General features: G+C 37.2%; 2 long non-coding RNA genes across 2 annotated transcripts in view; one reads left to right on the top strand and one right to left on the bottom strand.

Annotated features, from left to right (window-relative positions):
- LOC135225022 (uncharacterized) overlaps positions 1 to 1,487 on the bottom strand; it is a 127,630-nt gene extending 126,143 nt beyond the window's left edge. Inside the window, exon 1 of the long non-coding RNA XR_010316877.1 lies at positions 591 to 1,487. This is a non-coding gene — a long non-coding RNA (uncharacterized LOC135225022). The remainder of the gene's footprint in view (positions 1 to 590) is intronic.
- A 15,829-nt stretch (positions 1,488 to 17,316) lies between these two features.
- On the top strand, positions 17,317 to 18,853 carry LOC135225023 (uncharacterized). Its single transcript, XR_010316878.1, has 3 exons — positions 17,317 to 17,443; positions 17,694 to 17,794; positions 18,254 to 18,853. It is a non-coding gene; the product is annotated as an uncharacterized LOC135225023 (long non-coding RNA).
- Positions 18,854 to 19,410: the final 557 nt, after the last annotated feature.

The raw sequence follows: 19,410 nt of genomic DNA on the forward strand, positions 1-19,410 counted from the left end.
ACTTTAACACTTTAAAAGTGCAGCAGGCCTAGTAGTACTAGGTAGTAGGGAAAACTCATACTTCACCATGGTTAGCCTACATGAACTGACGGTAACCTTATATGCTGATTCATTATGCCACTGTTATGAATACCTTGGTATAATGACAAATAAGGCTTTGGTGAAACACTTCTTACAACATTCAATATTTCGATGGCTCAAAAGGAGGCGTGTAAATGACTGCAAGATGACTATGATCTATCAGTTTACTTGTTATTGAGGTAGTTTCTCAACCGGTACATCTTGCCACCATAGGATAGAGTTCAAGGGTAAATTACAGGTTAATTACAGCCGAGCGCCAAAACTATTATAGGAAACAGCAATTTCCAAAGAAATACCCGCCAAGTCTCTATTACTTAGATTAATCATGGTACTTACCATTATATCATTTTATCATGTTTGAAGTACATCCCCAAGGACCTGGTACTAAAGCTGGCGTCCATTTTGCACATAAACAGGAAGTTGTCAAACCTGAAAGGGTGCTTACGGGCGAAAAGACCATGACTTGTTTCAAATTATAAAGATTTTCATAAAGAAAATACGTCACTTACTTGTGTAATGTGATCCCCTGCTCTTTAGGTAGTTATTCTTTTTATGTGTAACAAAGTTGGTAATCCAAGCACCGGGTGGCCCTGGTTGTTGGCCTGTGGAGTGGCTGCCGCGTACATTTGTGACTTGTCGATGTACAATATTACGTTCCCGACACCAGGAAGTCTAAATTAACACACCCCACATGCATGTAAGTACACGAACGCACACTATCAATTCTACTAACGCACTGAATGCTATTAAACATAAAGTTTTCTATACACAATTACTTGACGTAGTGAGATGTCTCAAAACGGTAGAGGCTAGTAATACAGCTGCCACAGTTACCTATAAACTAAAGCTTCACAATGTTCCCGAAGAAGCTTGCGATCAGTCATACCGACATTAGGTCTAAGAAGTCCTTTTTTAATAATGAAACCTCCTACTAACAAGGTAATAAGACTGTTATGTTGCCCGACATATAATGACAAGAAAGAAAACACAGACTGCTTTGTTCTAGTTCAAATGAACTTGAAATTTTGTGAAACACTTTCCACCATACTACCTCGTGGGTATAAACAGGGTAGTCTTCGAATGCCACCCAGAATGAAAATCGTACTCCTGAAATGGCATGTGATGTTGTATGTACACGTACATGCTATACAGAATGCGAAAATGTGCATGGGCATCGCAGTTTTCACTAAAGAGGGAGCGGAGATTAATAATTAGATTTACCAGTGACCGCCAAACTCGTACTGAAGTCTGAAAGTGAAACAAGAACTTTTGCACGTGCGAAATAACCAACTTGGAGTTAGGTTCGTTTGATTCGAGTTCGAATTTAAACTTGATGCTGGAACCCTCCACACAGTGCAGATTCTTATGCGAGATGCCGAGATCTCACCAAAGCAGTATATAGCTCAAAATAGGATAGTTTACACCCACCTAAGAAAGTAGTGAAATGTAGGCATTAATAAAGAATCTTTGCAGCGTCCCTCCAGCCACTACACGCAACCCTTTCCAGTCCTTTTCTTGCACCTTCGTTCATATTTGCTTTCTTTTATCTTTTCTCAGTCTCCTAACGTTTCATTCATAGTGCAGCTGCTAGGTATTTCCTTCTGTTACACCTTGAAAACTCTCAGTTTCCTTTGACCAAAATTGCGTATTCCATTAGCCTATTGCTGTAATCCATGCGATGACAGAATTTATGCTGTCATTAGATTAGCAATTAATTCAAGCGTATTCAACCGAAGTACAGGACCCTCAATTTTTGTGTTGTGTCTTGACATTCCATGCAGTTTTCCGGACATAATAAAGTTATGTTATTAGTAAATACATACTAACGGGTTTCGCTTGCAAGCTCAAATTGCTTATTCTCTCCTTTCCATCTTTCAATAATGAAGTTACTATAATCTTGGGTTATTTTTAAGGAAACAAATTAAAATTTATTTTCTGTGTATGTTTTTTTTCTTTTAGATACTCTACTATATCCAGGAGAAATTTAACGAGTTGACTGGCGCTTGCTAAAATACCACAAGCAAAATATTAACCAATCATGTTGCCATTGTTGTCATTGGTGTGGCAGATGCAATTATAAAATTAGTACGCATTATGGAAAATATAGCCGAATCCATAGCGCGTAAAGACTTCTTGGCGTGAGTCATAATGTACAAACAATATGTATCAAGAATTACCGTATCTATAATGAAACATCTGTAGTCGTAAGTGCATGAGTATTGCGTGTATCTCACCCATTAGCTTGTCCTACTGTTTGTCAATAGCATCTGGCCTTGCTGTATACGCGAAAACACTCGTCAAGAATCAATAAGCAAATGTACGGAGGCAAGTCGGCCGAGCATTGGTCTAGTGGCAAGAGACCGAGAGATGACCTTTTTTTCTCTCTCCTCTCTCACTTGCGAGGATGCTGCTGCTACTCTATCGAGAATTGTATCTTATTACCGCAGATGATAACAAACGTCTTGTCTGCGCCCTCGCAAGTACCACTCCTCGTGGGGCGATCTTTGCCTCCTGCGAATTTTCCAGAAATCGAATTATTCGTGGATTCCGCTTACGTGCAGACGTGGCTCTCTTTGCCAGCGATGAAGGTCATAAAAAAAGAAAGAAAAAAGAAAACCAGACTGGTAACTTAATGAAGGGCTGCAAAGGGTGCATCTTCGTTCCGTTTTTCTTGTCAGGCGTTCGGTTTTCCTAAAAAATAACAACGAATCACTCGTTTTTATTTCCTCTAGTGTACTTGAGATGTCTTTTTTTTTTCTTAATACCTTGACTCGACAATTCTGATTCCTTTGAATTGTTCTCGGAATTTACGTCTCGGTGGAAAAAAGAAACGTCAGAAATTATGAGCCCTTTTGTTGAAATCATAAGCTTGCTTTCATAACTCAATGAGTGTCTCATTATTTCTTGAATTCAGAAAAAAAAGTTTCATGTTTTTCGGGGAAAGAATGATTTGATTAGCTGCTTTTTCTTTTGAATTAATTTTAATTCTTAGATATATTTTCTTTTTCTTGACCACGGCTTTACACGATGATTTGTTTTATTGATCTTATACATTAATTTCTCATGAGTTGACTTTGAAACTTATTAATCGTGGTCTGATCCACTGAAACAACAAAATGAAAGACAAAATCGCTTAACAATTTGAAATCACAAATAGTTGACATGACGCTTCGTACAATCTTTCTTTAGGACCAGTCGGCTTTTGTTTTTTGTTAGTTTCCAAAATGAATTTTCATTATGCATCCAGGACCCCATTTCTATTTGTTTCATAAATGAAAAAAGCGGAAAGCTTACCATAGTTTTAAAAACGAAATATTCCTATTTGAAACTTCATCGTATCATAGTTCTTACGATTGGACGTACAGAAATAATCAAGTAAAACAAACAGAGGATATTTAAAAAGTGATGTTAAACAGTAAAAGGAAATAAGATTAGACCCCTTCCCCCCACCCCCCCAAAAAAAAAAAAAAAAAAAACGTGACCACTCCATCCGGGAAGAAAAACTGTGTCGACTCAAAACCCACTAGAAGACGTGGAGTACGAATCCCTATTCAGTTGAGAAATGGGTGCTATAAAGATTGTCAGCTGTGAAGTACACCATTTATGCAGAATAAATGTGGGAACCAACTTGAAGGACGCTGTTGTCAGGACGTTCAGCGTACGTGGAACTTCGAGCAATTGTGTTTTATATATATATATATATATATATGTTTATATATATATATGTATATATATACTCTATACATACAACTACATACATGAATTTTTATCACCATACCCTGATATTGTTTATACACAAACCTTAAACTGCGTAATGATTTATATCCAATTCGTTTTACTCGCCACTGAATTCAGACAGTCACCGTCGGTAGTACGAGTCCCCAGTGACTATCACATACCAATTATAAGTCCTCTTCGGTATTATTTCTGAGGCAGAGCGAATTGGATATGGAATTAAATTTGTAGTTATTGGTTATATATATATTATATATATATATATATATATATATATATATATATGTGTGTGTGTGTGTGTGTGTGTGGTGTGTGTGTGTGTGTGTGTGTGTATGTATGTATGTGTGTGTGTGTTAAGCATATTTCATACAAGGTGCGATCCGTCGATGGTAATAATATGCACTGCACTGATGAGAAGGCTATTCTGCATCTGAACTTGTCATTATAAATTACATTTTGCGTATTAGATGTTATCCACAATGTCAACTTTAATTCGATCTGTTCAAATGGAATACGTCGTTTGAGTACATGAAAAAATGATGTAACTATTATGGATTATCTCTTCGGGCTTTATTGTATTAACGTGAAAGTCATAAACAGCCTCCCTCCGGCAAATCCACTCGAAAATTATTTGTGGATTTTACTCTATACAGCGGTCTATGTGTTACAATATGACTTAATTAAAGAATGTTGTTTTTTGTGTAAGGCTGTTTAACTAAATTAACCTAGGCTTTTCATCTGATTCTGAATATTAAACAAATTACTTCATGTTAACATTTAAACTAACCTCCGCCCCCATCCAGCGCTTGTTCCCTATGACCGTTATCACCGAAACAGAAGCTAAGAACTGTTCAATTGGCTTGTACTATATTTCTAGTTAATCCTACCACGGACCTACTGCATTTGCCTTCAAAGTTTAGAAATAATGTTATAACCTTGTAAGGTCTAGGTGTCACGTTGTCACCACTTTGGAGATTATTTATTTTTTTAAATCTCTAAATAGACATGATTGTTTTCCTATGGAAGCTAAAAATCCCATTACACGAGACGAAACCCTTATCCAATTGAATTGAATGTGGACTTTAGACCAAATTCCAAGCACTGGGACCAATGAGGTCATTCACTGCTGGAACGGAAATTGACAGTAAAAGTTTGAAAGGTGTAGGAGGAGGAAAACATCGCAGCTGCTCTATGAATCATTTGTTAAGAGAGGGTGGAAAGTAAGATGGAAGAAAGAGAATATGAAAGGAGGTACAGCAAGAAACCGTTATTAGTAACAACGTTATTCAAGAGATAGTCTTGGTGATATGTCCACTACACCAGTCTCAATCCACGTATACTTACTAAGCGTAATAAGGCACGCTCAGATAGCCGGCAGAAATGGTTATATAGAGAACACGCCAACACTCCTGCAACAAAACCTCAGCTTAATTAAACTTTCCCCAGCGTCGTTTCAGTTATTTTTATTTATCTTTATGATTGAGAGCCCAGTTGCCTGTAGCGATAACACCAATATTAATTGGTAAGTTCTTCATTATCACCGCTACTGCAGACAATAATACTATACTTGCAGCAATGACCATAAAAAGTTATTACTAAGCAATGAATTTAGCTACAAGAATGAAAGAATACAATACTGTTTTTATACCAGGAAAAAAAAATTCTAGATAAAATATGAAATCCATTCTTCAGGAAGAGGCACAATGCACCTTGGGCTCTTTAGTGACCAGCTCGAACGTTGCAGGCCAAAAACGTGTTTCTTATTGCTTATCATTACAATGGTCGTGGTTGTTGGGGCGTGGAAGACTACAACCCAGTTGGGTGTCGGGTCGGGGGTTAGTTCGCTCAAAGTACTCCCAACCGTAGTTTAAGGAGTACAGTCATCGCACTACACGGGGTTATGGGTATGCCTTGGATATTCCCTTTGGTATGGTAGGGGTGGGGGTAGGAAATGGAAGGAGGGAGGAGAAAGGTAGTGTGGTGAGAATGGGTGCTTTGATAGAAGAGGGTGCGGTGAGAAGAGAGAAGGTTATTATAGAGGAAAGGGGGTGGGTGGAGGAGAGAGAGAGAGGCAACATGTCCTCTTCTCCCCATTGCAGTTCAAACCCTTCTTTCCTTGACTCCGCACCTCCCCGATAATCTCCCCTCCCTCTCAACCCCGCAAGGTTCCTCACACCATCCTCCCACTCAGCACCCCGTGATGTTGCTAGGGTTGGCAAAAGGAAGGTCACCTCTAACACGAAATAAACCCTTTTCTGCTCACACTCCTGCTCCTACATGTTATAATCACCATAATTGCAGATAGATAGCACTTGCCCCTCGACTACGGGGGTGGGGTTGTATGGTAGGGGATGCGAGAAGGGGAAATGAAAGGGTGGAGAAGGAGAAGCGACGAATATCAAGAGGAACTCTCTCTCTTTCTCTCTCTCTCTCTCTCGTTACGGTCCTTTAAACACCGACTAATCTTGGTCAATCCACACACAAGACGACAACGACTCATGGAGAAGCAGGATACCCGCAGGCGAGATGCGAGAAGGCAACCATTGTTTTTGCAACCGATCTAGCTTATAGATATCTATCGTCTCCCCTGCCCCTTTCCACTTGCCCTGCCCCACCCCTAACCTCAGCCCCATCCCCAACACTTCCCTGCACAAACACACACACACACACACACACGAACCACCTTGAAAACTCCCGAGAAAAGTTTAAGGTAATTCTGCATTAGTATGATGCAGAGTTTCTTACTAAACGAAGCGAAACACACAGAGAGGGAGAGAGAGAGAGGTTCTCGTTTCGACGAATCCTCGACTCGTTTCTCCATGTCTATTACAGATCAAGGAAATGTAGAACTTGGCTGCATCATCCCGTTGCCTCTTCTTGGGCATCTCCCTACTGTGGTAGTAGTTATTTGAATAACCTTTTATAGGCAAAGAAAACGAACTTGTACAGTACACTTTTCTAGTTTCCCTTTCCATTAATAACGTGTTCTTCTTTTGAAGGGGTAATCAGTAATTTCGCTCCATTTGAAGAATAAATTATTTCAGGGATTCTGATGGACAACACACAATAGTGTATAATTGTTTGAAGCAATGCTTCTAGTTGTTGTATTTGGTATTAACCCAGCTTGTATCCACCTTTGTCAAAGGTCAGGGTAAACTCATGCTAAGTAAAGTAGACGGCCGCACGAGGATATTATTATTAATATAATTTGTCGACCACACAATACAGAAATGAGTGTATAGAATACATTGATCCCCTAGGGGCTAGTATTAAACATGGCGTCCCAAGGAGCTTCCGCCGTGTTAAGTACTAGAACCTCGGAGTTGGTGGATACATACCGGGTTAATATCAAGTAATATTCAAGGATGAGGTTCTAGCCTCACGCCCTCTCTTCTCGGTTCACAAAGTACCCAATTCCCGGCTGTTAGCAACAAACTGACAAAGGAATTTAATGAAACATTCACATATCATTCATCGCCAGGGATTCAACCCATGTTATTCTCGCTAGAAATATGAGCAATGTTTCCAGATACACTTCTGAAGGTTAGAAAGAATTGTTTTTATTGATCTTAGAGAAAAAAAAAATGACAGCAAAACAAGCTCCTTGGATAATAATGTGTTGGTGTGGATTTTTGTCACCGTTTGTGATAAATTGAGCAGGGGTGAGTGATAGTGTGTGTTAGGTTATGTGGATATTAGTCTAGGAGAGAAAGAAGTGCGAATTGGCTGATTTGGGATTGATATATTATTTTGTGTATGTGTAGGAGAAGATGTAGTAAAGGTTTAACTAACATTAATGTTTGTGTACGTAACAGAATATGTTTTGGGAGTCCCTGAAGTTTTGCTGCGTTGGTTTCCGGCTGTATTGTGTATTTGTAAATGGGACTGGGTCTAAGAATAAGATGAATGTGCATGAGTTTTGGGTGGGCCCCATGTGACTTTGAGTACGCGTTGATTGCATGTGGATTTGGAAGTATTTGCAATTGTGTGCGAAACTACTTGTGAGAATGCCTGTCAGATTCTGATGTTTGGTTGTATATGCATATTTGTGAGGATATGTGCGTCTGGATATGCATGGGAGTGTGTGTGCATGTAAGTAAATATCGTCTCGTGTGTGAGTGCGTAAGCTTCATTCTACCAACCCTTTGCGTCCTACGTCATTCAGTACTATTTGCCAAGGATTTAGAATGAGATACGAGAATGTTTACTATAGCTGGAAAGGTCAGGAGATTATCTGAAAACCATCTCTCTCTCCCCTCCGCCTCTCTCTCTCTCTCTCTCTCTCTCTCTCTCTCTCTCTCTCTCTCTCTCTGCTCGTCCGCTCCCATGTTTTGCTATAAACTTTGCTTTTTTGCTTTTTCTGTATTATCTCTCTCTCTCTCTCTCTCTCTCTCTCCGTCCAAGTCTTGGATATCTTAACTGATATGGATACTCCAAATAAAAACTTACGTATATATAATCTTACTTCTATATATATATATATATATATATATATATATATTATATATATATATATACATACACACACACACACACACACACCACACACACACATATATATATATATATATATATATATATATATATATATATATATATATATATATTAGCAAACAACACATACAAGAATTGTGCGAGGTACTAGCCTAGCCTTCGCCATATCATATCCCAATCCAATTAAGACCCCATCTCTCTCCCTTTCTCGCCCTCTGTAAGTCGTAATATCCTCCGGCGTATCCTAAATCCTAACAGGACACTCCCTGTCCCTAATACAATAAAAAAAAAAATATCGATTCATAATGGGTTAATACTAAAACGTTTCTGTGTTATTTTCCCTAAAAAAATATTAATAATGAAAACTCACAAAAAGGGGATAAAAACAACGATTTCCGGCGGAATCAAAGATGACTGTAATTCTGAAGTGGTTATGAAAAATAATTGTCCGATTACCGTCTGTCTTGTTCAGGGCCCTGGGCTCTACAGGTTTCGGGATGGTTCGATATTTTTGCTTCGCTCTTTCCACCTGCAGAATGTGGAATCCGCTCAGTTTTTCCTCTTTTTAAAACGGCATGCTAGAAAAAATTTTTGTAGCTCACACCATAGCTCCTTATCGGGATCATCAACTAGCTGTTTTTGCGTGGTACCTGCAGAGCATATATATATATATATATATAGATATATATATATATATAATATATATATATATATATAATATATATATATATATATATATATGAGAACACGACCTCATTAACGAATGAGATCATAAAAACCTGACATTGTTTTTAATTACGAAGATTTTTTTTTTATAGATATCTGTAGAGGAATAACATCAAATTGTCCAGAGATGTATAACGGAATCATTTCGTTAAAAAAAGACGACCACTTTTCCTCTTTTTAGGTTCAGGAACTGTTTACTTTGGATAACCTCAATAAGGCTTAACTTACATAGATTATTTCTTACCGCTGTAATAGTTAGTTTATTCTGGCCTTCTGTAATAACAGGTTCTGAATTGTTTGAAAATCAACACTAGTTTAATAACTGGTTATGATTTATTTTCAGTTGACTCAAACTGACTGGACTATATTTGCGTATAATAGCTAATCTGTGATAATGTTTCCCAAACTCTCTTTTATAAACATTATTTCATAGGTACTATTATCGTGAGTAAAAGACCGTAAGGAGCTATTTATTCCTCTTGCAAGGAGGATCTTGTCAATAACTTGTCACACAAGTACTGGAACTTCTTATAGTCTCGTTCAAATAGGTTATAGAGTGAGGTGGACAGTTGAATTTCGAGTTGTTAGAAATGTGTCATGTTCAATCAACAATGTTTAAGGTTTCCTTATGTATTAAGGAAACTAGTAACGTACCGTACAAATCTTATTTAACAGCGGTTAAGTGTAAGGACTCACGACAGTAAAAGTCAAAAGAAGTAACCTTAAATTTCAGACTCGATTTTCTTTCCTCAGGCCTTCCTTTCAAATCTGCCTAATTCAATCCCCTCCGCATCTGGTGTACACTTCTGTATAAATCCCTGGGGAATTTCATGTGCTGCCTTTAGTTTCCTAACCTTTCCTGGTATCCATAATTAGAGAATATGCGTGGAGGTACAGTAAAAGGAATAACATGGGTTGTAGCTAAGGGCCGAAGGGACGCTGCAAAGAACCATAAGTAATGCGGTGCACTGATGGCGCTACTTCCCTATGAGATCTACCGCACAATTCTTGTACAACAGTCGTTATTCTAGATGTAAGGACTAACGATAGTCAAAGAAAGTAACCTTAAATTTCATACATGGTTTACTTTTCTCAGGCCTTCCTTTCAATTCTGCCCACTTTATTTACCTCCTCTATATTCTTGTGTGTAAATCTCAGGGCAATTTCATGTGGTGCTCAAGTTTTAGTTGCCTAGTTCTCTGCTAATCAGCTACCGTTCTTAACCTTGAGTTCTGTGAGTAGCTAGTGCTAATTTAGCTTCAGCATGATCTTATTTTAAGCTGAACAGTTAGTCCTGTTATCCAAAAATTGTGAAGAAACACCTAATTTCCAAATCTTGATAAATCACATGATTTAGGAATACTGAAAGTATTAACAACAAATTCGCCACCTTCACTCACTTCTCTATGATACACTGACATTTTAAACGATCAAGTCAGTTATTAAATGCTACCAAAATTATTTAACAGACGGAAGAAATCAGCAAACAAATTATGAAGTTAACACGTTTGATGGCTGTGCTCCATACAATTTATACGAGAACTATTACAAATAAAGGAAAACTTGAGAAACTCATCACCACAACCTCCAGTGCTGTCACAAAAACGGCTTCTGTGAAATTCTAAACCTCATATCTTGTCTGTAATGAAGTGAAGTGAATATAGAATTTAGGCCAAAGGCGAAGCACTGGGACCTATGAGGACATTCAGTGCTGAAATGGATATTGACGGTAAAAGGTTTGAAAGGGGTAACAGGAGTAAAACCTCGCAGTTGCACTATCAATCAATTGTTATGAGAGGGTGGAAAGGAAGATGGAAGACAGAGAATGTGAAAGGAGGCACAGAAAAAGAAACGAAAGGGGGTTGCAGCTAGGGGTTGAAGGCACACTGCAAAGAACCTTAAGTAATCTGCACAGTGTACCGCACGAGGGAGACTGACGGCACTACTTTCCTACAGGAATGTCTTGCCTGTACTTTACCTTCCACAAACCTTCAGTCATAGGTCTCGACCAGAAAGGTCTGAATCTTCTAACTCCTCAGGTACCCACAGGAGCCAAGCACACACTCAACTTAAATATCGAAGTTATGTGATTTCTCTTTTAGTTTGATTTCTACCTATCCTGGCATCTAACTCCTAATGCTTTTCTTTAAGCTTACTACTCAAACAGCAAAAATCTTTCCAATAATTTTTCACTGTCATACCATGATTCATGTCTGTATTAATACAGATTTTACGTAACATACACGACCTTACTTTAAATGCAATGTCTGCCTATTTAGATGGCCCAAATTTTATTTGCATTTTTTAGCCACTCTTTAACTTTCAACTCACGATATATAATTGTTCCTAAATAATTGAAAGATTCAACCTCGCTAATCCTTTCTCAATCTAAGTTTACTTCATCCCTTTGTGCATACTGTGACCTCATTAATTTTTTCTAGATTTATTTCAAGTCCCATCCCTCTAGATATATGATTCATTTATTTATCAAGCTATGTAAACCATCATTGGAATATGCATCAACTGCATATTCCAAGTGTCAACTTTCTTTCTAAACCTTCTCTATTGACGCTGGCCACTTATTTCATGCAAAATCTATGAGACTGGCAAACAACAAACTTGGCATAACACCCTTTTAGCACCCCCACTATCTCATCCAAATTCACTTGAATGACCCCATCAACATTCAACTTTATGTCTCCTTCGTTCATAATTTTAACTAACTTCAGATTTAACAATAATGCCATACTGACTTTCGATTTTACATTGGACTTAATGCTGTCAATTGTATGCAACAAAATCCATCAAGTGAATATTAAATTCCATGAATTGCTGCACAAAACGTCCCAACTCAAGTATTTGATCTATGCAAATCTTGCCTTATCTGAAACCAGTTCGTTCACCTCTACGATTTTCATATTTCTCCAACCTATTGAGAATAAGGTTCCGTGGGTTTTCATTTCAACTAACCTGGGTGAAATGTCTTCATATTTACCACATTTACTCAAGCCACTTTAGCTACTGAATTCCAGTTCCCAATTACCAGGATTTCTTCATGCCCTACTCAAAAGTTAGTTTGCTAGGATCTATTTCACTTTAAAATAATCTCTGAAGTATTTCATCATTCTGATGTAATTCTCCTTAACGTAAGTATTCATTACTGGTTCCATATAAATAATAATTAATCTTGCTCTTAGGTATTGTTCATCTTCTGGACATCAATAACACCCTTGAACATGTGATTCATGACCAACAAATATTCTACCCAGCATTACCTTCTGATCTCCTCAACGCATCCCTTCCTTTACCAGGCATTTTCCTCTTTCACCCATATTTACATATTTCTATGGACTACCCAAACACCTAAGCCACTTTCTTCATACAAGACTTTGTCAATTTCGCCTCTGTCTGGACTTATTATTCTTATGATCTACTATGCATTAGTCTTCATTGAAAATTTTTATGACCTTTCTGATTATCCCTTATTATATACCATGTCACATCCATTATCAGGTTCTACTAAGTATTAGCCTCCATTGAAATTTGTCTTTGACCTTTCCAGTTTCACCCCTTATCACATACTAGGTCACGGTTACCCTTATTCTAGTACTGGTTCCTTGCAGACTAATATATTTTAAGATACTTGAAAGTTAAAACAGTTCTCATTGATTGTATTCAGGCAATACCAGAAGCAATTTGATATCAAACTATCACCAGTATGCACAAGGTTTACGCTAAAAATGTTGTGGATATATAAACAAATCAAACCAAATTCTCAAGAAAAGCACAAGACACCTACCAACTACCTTAGAACTATATTGCCTGGATAAAAAACAGCCTAAGGTTGTTAATACTATTAGCGGAGTACCATGACTACTTCGCTGCTTCAAGCATTCTCCGCATGGCATAGTTAATTCAAGCATTTACTGATCATAGCAGTAAATGTATCCTAGAATATTGGCAATCTCTCAATTTCCTTTTTTGCTTAACTGAAATGACAGCGCATTAATACCATATAACAAGTAACAATAACCCGACTGGCACTTCAGTTTCCCTCTTTGCTTACTTGACAATTATGTACTGCATTAATACCAAATAACAAGAAACAATGACCAGCCATCACATAAGTTAATATTTCATCAAGCCACTAGGTCTAGTGTCTTATAGAGCCAGAAGCTGCAATCACTCATGCCTATAGTTTTACCAATTTACCTTTTCATGCTACAGAACTGTCTTCTCATTATGTTAGTTATGGTGTAAAGATTCCACTGCTTGTATCTCGCATTACAGGTTGACTTTAGGCAATAGTACCTTTTTAGATTATTCCACGAATTTCATTTCATTTAATGCAGCTATTGTAACCAATATCGAATTTTCACTACCACTATAAAAAATCACCATAATCAGGTTATGAATAATGAAGGTTAAACAATTTAAGATTTACTTTAAAAGCAGCTGTAATTAACGCTTCAGCTAGCTACTTTCCCAGTCTCCTTACACAATTATATTTTCAAAGACTTGAGAAATTGAACGAAAATATACTTTAAAATATCTAAAAGTGACAAGTGCAGGAGCTATCAATAGGACATAATATAGAATTTAGGCCAAAGACTAAGCAATCTAATATTTAATATAGCAATTAAGTGAACTAAAGACATATAATCTGTTAAGGACCCTAATTGACTTTCATGGTACTTCATCGCCATTGTCGTCTTCTCCTCACTATTCCTTCATCATAAAAGGGTGCTACAGTCCTTGGCAGAGTCGAGGATCATCTGATGAACAGGCAACTTCCAAGATTAAAACCGTTCTAGCTTTAGGCCTCCCAGTAAACGGTATTTAGCCACATGCAAATTATCTCACCAGCAAACCATTCTTAAATAGAGCCACCTGTAATGAGGAGACCAAGTATTTTTTACACGTAGTTGAAACTAAAGGAATTCCATAAATCCCCAGGTTCCACTATACAATTACAAAAAACTGATTAGGTCAGAAATTACTTGAAAGTGCACTTGATCAATTTTCATGTATTACAATCTGAAGATCTTTGTCTTTTTGAGAGCATTAAATGTACTTATATTTGTGAATTTAATGAATTAAATCTAATACTACTTCATATGGGAAACTTAATTTATTTACAAATTAACTAAACCTTTAACTCACCAATTGACTGAAGATTACAGTACGGTTTAATTTCGGCCCCCAAAAGCTTTGGCAGGTCTTTCGACCCACCATAACAGTTAATGAGAGCCTTCTCCACTCCTCCGGGGACACCAGCCCTAAGGGGGTAGAGGAACAAATTTCAAAAATAAAACAGTAAGGAAATGAACACTTGCCATACATTACTATCTTCTTTTTTATCTATATCACTCAAGCGAAGTGCAAGAGGTTGAAGAACAGAATGAACACCTAAAGCTGGTATCATACTAGTCATTTCTTGCTCGTGGTTTTGGCCAGCATCCAGCCGATGCTCGAGAGCAAAAGTGTTGTATCATCACACTAGGACCTCGTGGTTTCGATAGGAAAAAGTAAACAAAACTGATCAGCTGATATCATCATGGCACCCTGAAATTGTCGGACTGTTGCAAGATGTGCTGCAGTGCTGTGTTTTCTCGGAATCGTATGTGAATGCAAGAGTAATAAAAAACGTTTGAGGCTTTGAGAGTGGCTCAGGAGAAGAGAAGCCAAAGGTCTGTTTGTTTACACTACGCAGTCGCTCGCAGTTCGTGGTTGCCGCTTCCCGTCCAGGCGGGAAGCCAAAATCTCGAGCTAAAAGCTCCCGGATTTCCATTTTCGGCAGCAACGGCTCGCTGCTGGAGAAAAAAAGGCCTAGTGTGAGGCCACCTTAATAAGCCACATCCTGAAAACAATAGACTTACAATTAAACAAGTTTTGACATTACCTAATCGGGTACAAAAATCCAACTTCACACAAGGTAGCCATACTTGCAGATTAACTCAAAACAGAAAGCCTAATGTCAAAATGTACCATGTACTTCCGCAATACCAATTTCAAAAGTAAACTCAAATATAAGAATGCCTCGACAACGCTGACAAAAAAAAAAAAAAAAAAAAAAAAAAACCTAAAATGTAGTAAAACAACAGATACCAATGTTAACGAATAACAAAAATCCGATCACAACGAAATACAATTAGGTAGTTAAAGGCACATCAATACTTGACCGGTCAACTGCCGGCACCTGCGAATGAATGCAGCTTCGGGAAAATAAACTATGTTATGACAGGTGGTTATTGAGAAACTTATATAAAGACAACATTGCAAATGTATTCAGTAAAAAGTATAATGATTTTTATTTCAAATTTTTTTCTAATCCATAATAATTTGTAAAAATTGTAGGTATATAATTTTGTAATAGTTTGGTAATATCCTATTTAACATGTAAATTAAATGTAATATTTTTTTAATAAAAGATAAAAAAATGCAGTTTCGGGTGACTCTCGGTATATTTGCCAGCCAGCCGCAGCCAGTGACCACAAAGGCCGGAACACGTAACCGACGACAATCAGGAATCTAAAGCAGTGTCTTGCAGGGTTAATAGCACTCTATTAATCCTGGTCACTTGTACCAGCGACTACGCAGAGAATTGTAATCTAATTTGCTCGTTAGTTACTATTTTTAGCATCGTATTGTATATTTCCCTTGCGTGTAAATGGATTCAGATTATGGAATACCTACCATGACCTCATCTCGATGTGATAGCTTTACCACATACATACCACTTATCGTCCTTTCACCAAATTAAGGAACAATTGTCTGGTCAGTACTGGGATGGCTGAAACAAGGATTATTACGAGGAATCGAGAGCATAAAACCCTTGACGCCCATGGGGCTGGATAACGCCAGTCAGTGTTATCCTAAAATTACTTCCTTAGATCTGAAAAGGCACCTGCTTTAGGAGTCAGTCTTCTGTTGGCGAAAAACTGGAATGTGCAACCAAAGCAGGATATATATATATATATATATATATAATATATATATATATATATATATATATATACTATATATATATATATATATATATATATATATATATATATATATAATATATATATATATCATATATATATATATATATATATATATAATACAATGGAAGTCTTAAGATTAAAAAGTAGTTAAGACTTTATGAGATAAACTTTTTTTTATTTTTTACAATGGAAATTAAATGACGAAAAGGGTTAAAAGACGGTGTATTTAATTTAATCAATGTAGATTCTAAGATTCTAAGCCAGTAATTCCGCACGCCCCACCGGCGGGACGTGGGAAATTCTGGTAGTATGTTGTGGGCGCGGCATCCAAAAATATTCTTTTGACTTGGAGATAGCAAATATGTCTCCTCGAATCAGGGAAAATTGCCGTACACACCAGGTGCAAGGTTCTCACTATGCTCAAGTGATTCCTTTATTCTGATGGAGTCAGTAAGTGATCAAGACTTTTGTACTAAAACATTTTTATAGAATGTTACAAACAAAGCTATGATTTTCATTTTTTTTACCACCATTGGGCATACGTTTTTCTGGAAAGATAGAGTGGGTCCCACGGAAATGAAGTTAGAGTACAATAAATTCTCGCTCAATTCTCGATGTCGTCAGTATTTAAAAATCGACTCTATTTATGGTCACTTTCCACAATTGTTGCAACCTCAGCATTGAGTAATCAACTACGCATCAGCCACCCATTTCTTATTTTTCCAAGACCCTTGTCAGAAGATTAATGCCCCAATTAGCAGTCTTTATACGATACATTGGTTAATCATCTGCTTCATACTTCACGCACAAACATTGTGGGTTTTAGAGAATCAAAGTTTACATATGGTAAAAAATTACCCCGGTTTTCATCGGACTAACTGTTGCTTCGTTATTCCCATGCTTCTATCCTTGTCTCATATGCAGCCCTCCCTTCTCCAAATTAAAGCTGAGTGGCATTCAACATTCATTAAGGCTCTTTGTCTTTCATCATTAGTGTGTTGGTAATTCCTGGCTCATCATTTAAAACAAAATTTTTGCTCACTCTAAGAGGTAAGGTAATAATGTCATTGTCTACTAAACTGGCGGCATTTTATTAGAAGAGGGAGGAACAAATCATACAACGTAAAAGTAAATAAACAGCCTGCTCAATTAGAAGACTCATATGTCTCCGTTTTCTTTCTGAGCAAGCGAGAGTTTCGGTGTCCTTGGCGCTCAACTCTTGGAGTGTCTGGGCTTGTACTGTATGATAATTGGCTGAAGAAGAAACCGAGGCTTCTTTCGGCGTTCGCTCATTCGTACTGCTTTTGCTTTCGTTTCGGTTACGTGTAAACCCTTCTGTAGTGCGTGGAATAATGGTATTCGACTTTAATCGACTGTTGCTGTGTGGAGTGTAATTGTGGTTGGTGGTTTAATCGAAGGTAAGTTCTCACTAGTTATGTGTAATTCATTCAGTATTGGTGTTCTTAATTGTTTTTTATTTAGTTATATGGGGGTAACTTTCAGCTGATGTCTGTAAACAAGAGGCTACACTGCCTTAACACTTTGTTTTTTGATGACTGGAGATTTTATTCTGATTTGTTTTCCAAGCTTAGTTATTTTTATGATTCGTAATCAGAAAATTCTCTGGTCCGGTGGTGTTTAGTAGTGTTTTATAAATTTTTTTCACAGGAACTGACAAGAGGCCAGTAGGAGTTTGAGACTACCCGGTTTCAGCTACAGCCCTAAATTCAGCATTCTGATACAGGTGGTAGAGAAGATAGGAATAAATGGTAAGTTTAAAGCTAGTTTCTAAAAAAATTTTAAATTTTATTATTTTTTTTTACACCTCCACCCATCTAAGGGGCGGTGCCCCTGGAGGGGTGGAGGAGGTCACCATTAACTATCTTGTGGCAGGTCGGAAGACCTGCCATAAGAAGTTCTTGGGGGGCCGATTTTTTTTTTTTTTTTCCAAAAATTTGGTAAGGTGGTTAAACTATTAGTTTTAATGTTAGGGATTTTTGAAACTTAGACTTTTGAACAATTTAAAATCTAGTTCAGCTTCCATTCACTTGTATAATTTACCTTGCTACACAGACGATCATTCAGATTTTCACCAAATTTTGTCAGTTATGTGCTTAAAAATTAGTTTCCTTTAAAGTAATAACTTGCTGTCAGTTTGAGTAACTTGTAGTTGTTTAGGGTTAAACTATATTAAATATAAGTTTCTGCCGCTGTACTTTTATTTCCAGTTAAAACCCTACTGGGCTTGGGCTTTTTTGAATGCTTCAGTTTTCGAATAGCAAATCCTATAAGCAAGGACGTCACCAGCGTAAAGTCTTCAGTGGAGCGATGATTTGCAGTAGAAGCTATGAGGCCCAAGAACATTGAAGTCCTTAGGTGCTTATTTGTTGATCTTTTGTGAAGTGTTTTAAAGTATCAGGATAAATCTGTTAATCTTCAATAGTTCACAACTTTTAAAAGTTCATTAGGCCCTTATTTAATACTATGAAGGGTATTTCTACGACATCCACTAGGGATTGGGGCGTCCAATGTATTTCGCCATGTTTAGCACTGGCCTCTGTGGGGTTAATTACAGTCGTCCGAATAAATCTTACTTAAAATTCTTGTTCTGTAGGTAAAACTCCATAGAAAAACCGCAACTGCCATAGTGTTGGACGCCGCGGATAAATACCCTAGATCTACCCTATGAAGTAATGTTTCAAGTTTTATCAGAATCAGAATTTTCAGTATTTCAGAACTTATCAAAGTTTTCAGTGAACAATAAATCTGAATTTTTTGTGTGTAGTTTTAGAATTGAGATTGTTGGAATTTTGAGATTGTGTAAAATTGCCGCACTTAATAAATTTGTATTTTTCAGTTTTGTTTCTGTATTATAGTTCATATGGAAGTTAATAAAATTGTCATACATTACTATGGAAATTATCCAATACATTACTATGGAAATTAGTCAACTAAAACATTGATATGGTAAATGAAATTAGAAACCATGCAGAAATGTGTAGCATACCTTCGACTGATAACTAGCAATTCACAACCAGATTTCAGTTTCTGCATGTACATAAAAGCAGCCTCAAGCACTTTATATATAGATGTAAGGCTAATCTAAACTTTCTTAGCCATACAGGAGCTATGAAATTCCTAACTTAAGCGTGCAGTTTTAAAGTTAAGGAAACTGAACGCTTGGGTTAGGTCAAGTTTTAAAAACTTGAACAGTCTGGTATCTGTTCGAATGGCACGCAGTTAATTTGTGAAAAAAAATCATAGCATAATGCAAGTCTGCTAATGTTAACTGTAATGGGACTGTTTGTATTTACAGAATATAAAATTTTGAGCTTTACCGAATGGCCTTTAGGCTTTAGCGAATGCTAAAGGCCATTAAGCCGCG

Source organism: Macrobrachium nipponense, chromosome 12 (genome assembly GCF_015104395.2).
Source record: "Macrobrachium nipponense isolate FS-2020 chromosome 12, ASM1510439v2, whole genome shotgun sequence".
Lineage (NCBI taxonomy): Eukaryota > Metazoa > Arthropoda > Malacostraca > Decapoda > Palaemonidae > Macrobrachium > Macrobrachium nipponense.